The sequence below is a fragment of the Rhinolophus sinicus genome, linkage group LG10 (genome assembly GCF_036562045.2).
Source record: "Rhinolophus sinicus isolate RSC01 linkage group LG10, ASM3656204v1, whole genome shotgun sequence".
In the NCBI taxonomy this organism is placed as follows: domain Eukaryota; kingdom Metazoa; phylum Chordata; class Mammalia; order Chiroptera; family Rhinolophidae; genus Rhinolophus; species Rhinolophus sinicus.
This window is the reverse complement of record NC_133759.1, coordinates 70092494-70099158: the sequence shown is the minus strand read 5'-3', so window position 1 is coordinate 70099158 and position 6665 is coordinate 70092494.

Here is a 6665-nt window from a genome sequence, read left to right as displayed (position 1 = left end):
TGCCTCTCCAGTCCCCACATCTGCTCCCTAGGTTCCCACTCACCCTCAGCCACGGCTTCTGCCTGAAATGTCTGACTTTGCCCTCCCCCCAAACCTTAGAGACTCTGGTCATCCTTCAAATGCCAACTCAAATATCCAACTTAATCAAAAAGGTCTTTGCTTCCCTATCCCACCCAACAGAGTTTATCTTTCCCTGCTTTGAGTTATTCTGAACCTTGAAGATAATTTCCTCTGTTACATTCTTTAACCCCACCTTAATTTTTTATACATATCTCACCTACTCTAACATAGGCGCCTTGCACTTTTATTTTACATATTTTTACATCTTCAGAGCTTGGTATTCAGTGAATAGTTATAACAACTCAAGGGGAGAAGCTGTGATAGTAAAAAAAAGTAAACATTTTGTAAGAAACAAGTGTACCATGTTTCCCCCCAAAATAGGACCTACCCTGAAAATCAGCCCCAGTTAAGATCATCAGCCAGACGGACGCATTTAGTACGTGATGACGATGTTCCAGAAGATGACATGACTGTATTTGAATAAATGTAGATTGTTGTACATGAAAACATAAGACATCCCATGAAAATATGCCCTAATGCGTCTTTTGGAGCAAAAATTAATATAAGACCCAGTCTTATTCTCAGAGAAACACGGTACTAACAAAAGCAGTGCTGGTCGTACCAGAAATAAAAACTAATAACTAGGCGTCTAATCTTGAAGGCAAAATCTAGAGCAGGGGTGTCCAAACTGCTGCCCGCAGGCCAACTGCGGCCCGCAATCCATTTTTAATTGGCCTGCAGCAAATTCCAAAAATATATTTATTTACTTAAATAAACCAGGTGAGGCGATACGTACTTCACCTGGAGTGAGTGGCCCAGCTGTTTGTGTATTTTACTGCATATGGCCCTTGGTGAAAAACGTTGAAAAAAGTTTGGACACCCCTGATCTAGAGAAACCAGACAGAAAGGACCTTAGTGACGAAAGACTGAGAATACGGGTCCCAGGATAGCCTGGGATACAAAACAAGGGACAAACTTAAAGGTTAAACTGTATAAACACCATCGTAGTGACAACCCTCAAAGACATAAGGGAACCGCTAGCCTGTGTCCCTCCCTGCCTAGCCTGTGACAGGGGAGCACCCACCACCTGGCAGGCCTATGGGGCCCTTTACAGGCCTTAACCTCATTTGAACCCACAGGACTCCCGCAAGTAAATGCTATTATTCGCCTTATAGAAAGAAAGAGAGGTCCAGAGATTGAGTAATGAGTAACTTGCCCGAGGTCACAGAGATACTAGCGCCAGAACTGTGATTTGAATCCAAGTCTGATCCAAAAGTCTGTGCTTTCAACCACTACGTAATAATTTACCTGATTAGCTCAATTTAATTCTCATAGCAAGCCATGAGGTAGATGCTATCCTCATTTTATTTCAGGTGGGGAAACTGAGACCTAGGAAGTAGTAGAGCTGGGATTTGAATGTGGGACAATCTCGCTGCAAAGCTGTAGTCTACTACACAACCCTCTAGGATCCTGTTATTGATAAAACCAAGATTTCATGTTCATTCTCCCAAAATTAAGCGGCTGAGGCCACGAGCCCTCGTCTCCTCCTGAGATGTATCATCTTTTCCAAGCTATTCTCCACCTGTACTCTCCCCAACTCTGCCTAACATTCTAAGACAGCCAGACTTCAAACTATCATCTCAGGGCCCTTATACACTCAAAAATTAACGAGCACCTCAAAGAGCTTTCACTTCTGGGGGTATGTCTATCGATATCATAGTAGAAATTAGAAATAAGAAATTTAAAAATATTTGTTAACCCATTAAATAAATCTATCGCATGTTAAACATTTTTATGAAAAGTAACTATTTTGAAAAACAAAGTAAAATTTCATGAGCGCAGTGACATAGTCTTACATTTTTGCAAATCTCTTTAATGTCTGACAGACTAGAAGACAACTGTATTTGCATATCTGCTCTGAATTCATTCTGATCAGATATTACACATTGTTAGCCTCTGGAAAACTACTATACACTAATAAGAGAATAAGAATGAAAAAGGCAAATAACATCTTAGTAATATTTCTAACAACTTAAGGTTTCTTAAGGTAGCCACTTGCCCCTCCCCCAAAAAATCTCATACACAATTTCCTTAAATCCTTTTTTCAAGTAGTACAAAAATAAGTTTCAGTCCAAATTGGTTTAACTAAAATTTCCAATCAATAAGACCACTGCAAAAACAGATTTTTAGATTATAGTAAAATATTCCTCCAAACAAAGCTGAATAGCAGATGTAGCAGTCAACACAAGTGCTAAAAAGGAAAGACTGGCACACCCATCTGCACCCACCATGCCCAGCCCATAACGGACAACCCCTAACTGTTTATTATTAGACTGCTATTCAGTGCAGTCCCTACCATGTGTCTGCACCCAATGACATGAATGAATATAAAACAGTCGGAAGAAAGCACATGGTATACTGCAACAACCACAATTCTGAAGTTCCAAAATGCTCAAATTTCATTCAACCCAGTAACTCAAGACAACCATAAAGGTACACCAAGTATAGGTCATCCACAAATTCCACCTCAAAGTAAATACGAATATTAGCTTAGAAATTTTAATTTCTATATTTTAGGTCAAATATAAAGCAGAGAGAAAACCACACACACACACACACACACACACAAACAAGATTTGTGATCGAATCAGCAAAGCTGAGCGCCCACTAACATGCAGGGTATGAAGTCAAAACCGTGATTTGTGTGGTGAAACCTCCCAAGATCAGAACGGTCAGGGAGGCCATGGGTCCTAAACCTGCTCCTTCGCAGGACACAAGCAACAACCACATTATTTGCAGCTTCAACACCAAATGACGGCCAACAGAAAGCTTTTCATTTCTTTTTGTTTGGCCAGATTTTCCATAATCTATTTGCTCCTCCATCTCACAATGAATCATATTCTTGCTACCACTATCTAGTGGGAATTTTGGCCTTTTGAGGGATTCAACATTTATTCTCGTTGCTAATTCATGTGTGCAATCACTTGGGAGATTGGTACATACTAGTTTTGATGCATTAGTCCCTTTTCCCCCTAAAACCAAGAAATTCATGAAATGCTGAGCTTACAAATGACCGAGAAGCCTTTAAAAACACTAGAATACTGCTTGAAAGCTACTGAGTGAGGTTTCAGATTTGGAAAGACATCGACAGCAAATGTATTCAAGAGCTTTGCTTTGCAAGGCTTTCTGACGGCAGGTGTGCAAGTGACTGCCTTTTCCTAAAGTAGTGAGATGCTTTAACACTGGATTTTGGACCAGCAAGAGCAGTATTCCTACATGGACTTATGGCTTTTGATCCATAACCAAAAAGAGAATCAGAAGTATTAAGATTCTACCTCTATTATGTCGACATGGTCAGAGACTATTGCAAGTGGTTATAAATGTGTGGCAACAACTGGGTCTCCCTGTATCATCAAATCTCTATCGAGGTCCATTCCAAGTCACAGCACGATGTGTGTGTGTCGGGAGGGAAGAGGAGGGAGTACAGTGTCATTAAGAACACAAACCAGAGTCAAAAAAAGGCTAAAGTTTCCTCAGTTATAAAATGATATTTACCTTACAATTTTGGGGTCAGGATTAAATGAAATAATGATGTAATGTAGTGCCTATCACATCATTAGCATTCTACAAAGTTATTTTTTTTTCTGTGACTATCTGTGACTAAGTCTGAGTTTCTGTAAGTTTCCCTAAAATTAGAAACCAAATGACAATTCTTTAGATGTCCCCAAAAAACTATAATTTTACTTTCAACAATTTTAGGTGCAAATGTGTAAAGGAAGCTATTAATCTAAAACATGGCAGTGAGCTTCATCAGATACTGCTTATGATCCTGCAATGTTTACATACAACTACACACAATCCTTAGGGAAGAAAAGATTTTGTTCTCCAAAGAGCTGAGTGCAAGTATTCTGACTTAATTTTAATAAATCATTCATTTCTGTTTCGTCTTTAATTAGCAGGGACTCCTACTATCTTCTTTAGTCTATCTCCCCACACCCCTCACACAAAATCTGCCTAGTGTAAAATAATCTATATGTAGCCTCTCGATGTATCTAGAGATTCACCAGTAATACTTTTTCTGGATACAAAGACCATTGCTTAATTTTTGTTTTGTTACATCACCACATGTTTACTTTTTGCATATATATTTGTAGCAAATACTCTGGAAATTACTATGCCTGACATTCTGTCTTTGCTGCTGTGTTCTACATTTAAACTGTATCAAATATTTAACTGAACTTTGGGCTGTTGAGAACAATGCAAGTAAAACCTAGCACAGGGAACATGAAAAAGTAGATTTTAGTCTTCTAGTAACTAAAGGCAAAGTTCTAACAAGGTGATTTTACATGAGATAATCTCTACCTCCAGCAATGAAGAATTTACTGTTTTTGAAGTCACATGAAATTCCACAAATAATTTTACGTGACCAAATAAAAAGTGAATAATTTCAACCAACATATCAGGGAAAAGTATAAAGTATACATATAATATATATTAGGAATTTATTCCTAAGTTTTGGACTTACAGCAAACAGAAGGGCTGAAAACTAACATAGTAGGTGCCTACCTTCTCTGGACCCTGTTGTCTCCTCTTTAAACTATTACCCCTTTTCCTTCTCTTCCCCTTTAAACATTTCCAAACAGCAGTCTACCACCTTTTTCATTTTAACCTCCCCATTGCTCCCAGCCCAAACTACAACCTGACGTCTACTTCTCTCGTCCCAGAAAAATGTGCTATGCTCATATTCACCTAACTGCCCTCTCAATCCATTCTCCCAGCTCATCCTCCCCTAAACCTGAGCACCTGAAAACTCTGTCACCACTGAAAACTCCCTCCTTCTGAGCGCTCTTACCTCCCTCCCTTAGCACCTTCGCCACGTTGCTCTCTCCCTTTCTCCCACCTCTTTACTGCCATCCTGTCTGAAACTAAAGGCTGGCTGTTCCTACGGGTGCCCCCTCAGTCCTCTCTGCTTCTTAAATTAACCTGTGGTCCATGAGTAAGTTTCACACTTGTGTGCATACTTCTCTTCAACTGGATCCAGAATTCTCAAGTGATTCTCAAGTGGGGATCCATCTCCCCCAAAATGGTAAAAAAGCATTTGTTCACACTCTTCCCGAGTGATCTCCTAAATCCAAAGCCAACTACGTAATGACCAAATGTATAACTCCCCCAACCACTCTCTGGTCGACACTCATCAGACACACCCACCAAAATATCCGACAGATATGTCAAACTTAGAATCAAAATCAGTTTTCCACTTTCCTTGTCCAAATCTGCTCTTGATCCTCTTTTATCCAGGTTAAATCATACCAATAGTTCCCCAAGCTAAAGAACTTCTGAATCATACTCAGCTCCTTCTTATTTTTAGAGCTGGTGGTATCTTTCATATTTATCCTATGCTTTTCCAGCGCTTATGCTGATGTCCTTGACCTCTCACAAGGACTCGAGTGAATTCTGACCCGTTTCCTGACCCCTGCGTGTCTCCTAAACACTCAACGGATCCCCATTATATGTAGATGGAAGTCCCAACATTTTAAGAGCAAGCCTAAGACTATTCACAAACTGTTTCTGGCCACCCCTCTGTTCCTCACATCCTTGCGTCCTGTTTTATACCCCAAGTTGTACGTAACATGACTTTGCACATGCTGTTCCTTCTCCTCGTAATGCCCTACTCAGCCTGACAACCTGCTCACCCTTCAAAAGTCAGCTCAAGGACCTCTGAGACGACTCCCTCGTTTCCCAAGCAGTTAGCTGCCCTTTCCTTAGCATGCCCCAAATGCTCCATATATTCCTCATCACTACATAACCTGACGAGGGCTTTACTGCTTCATTGGACTTGCTCTACACCACTCTAAACCCACATGGGACAAAGACCACGAGCCCCATAAGGACAGCAAATCTATACATGGTGCCTGACACATGGGTGTGCGAGGACTTTTGGAAGTGAGGTTTACAGCACTATTTCAAAGTGCTGTATTCAAGTACAATCAGGTCTGCTTTATCAGTTGTGCTGAAAATGTGGATTTGTTCCAATGTGATTGACAAATTTGGGGATTTGAGCATAACTCAAAATTCCCAATTGCTTATGTGTAATTATCTGTGAAAAACACTGGATGAAGGTAAAACACTGTACCCCAATGAATGGAGCTGTGTGGAAACATACCACACACACACACACACACACACACACTCCCCTCAAACACCTAGCAGGCTACATCAGTTCTGCATGTTATGAGACACATTCACCCACATCTGGTGTTATTATAACATTCCCTCTGAGTTCAGGTAAATCTTCCACCACTTCACAATTTAACTCACAAGGAGCAACCCTTCTTATGCCCATTTCCACAAGCAAACCAGGTCTTTTTCAAGGAAAATTCTACACATTGTAGCATTTACATATTGTTTAACCATTTAACGTGTAAAACTGTGCTGCCATTTTTGTCAGGTTCCTTTTTTACAAATAAGTCACTGACTTTTTACTGCAATTTTACAGACCATGATTTTTAGGAACCCACATGCTGCCTTACAGCAGAACTGACTACCGAGTGCTTAGCCTTTAAGAAAATTTCAGTATTGTAACCAGTACGCTACTGGAGAGAAAA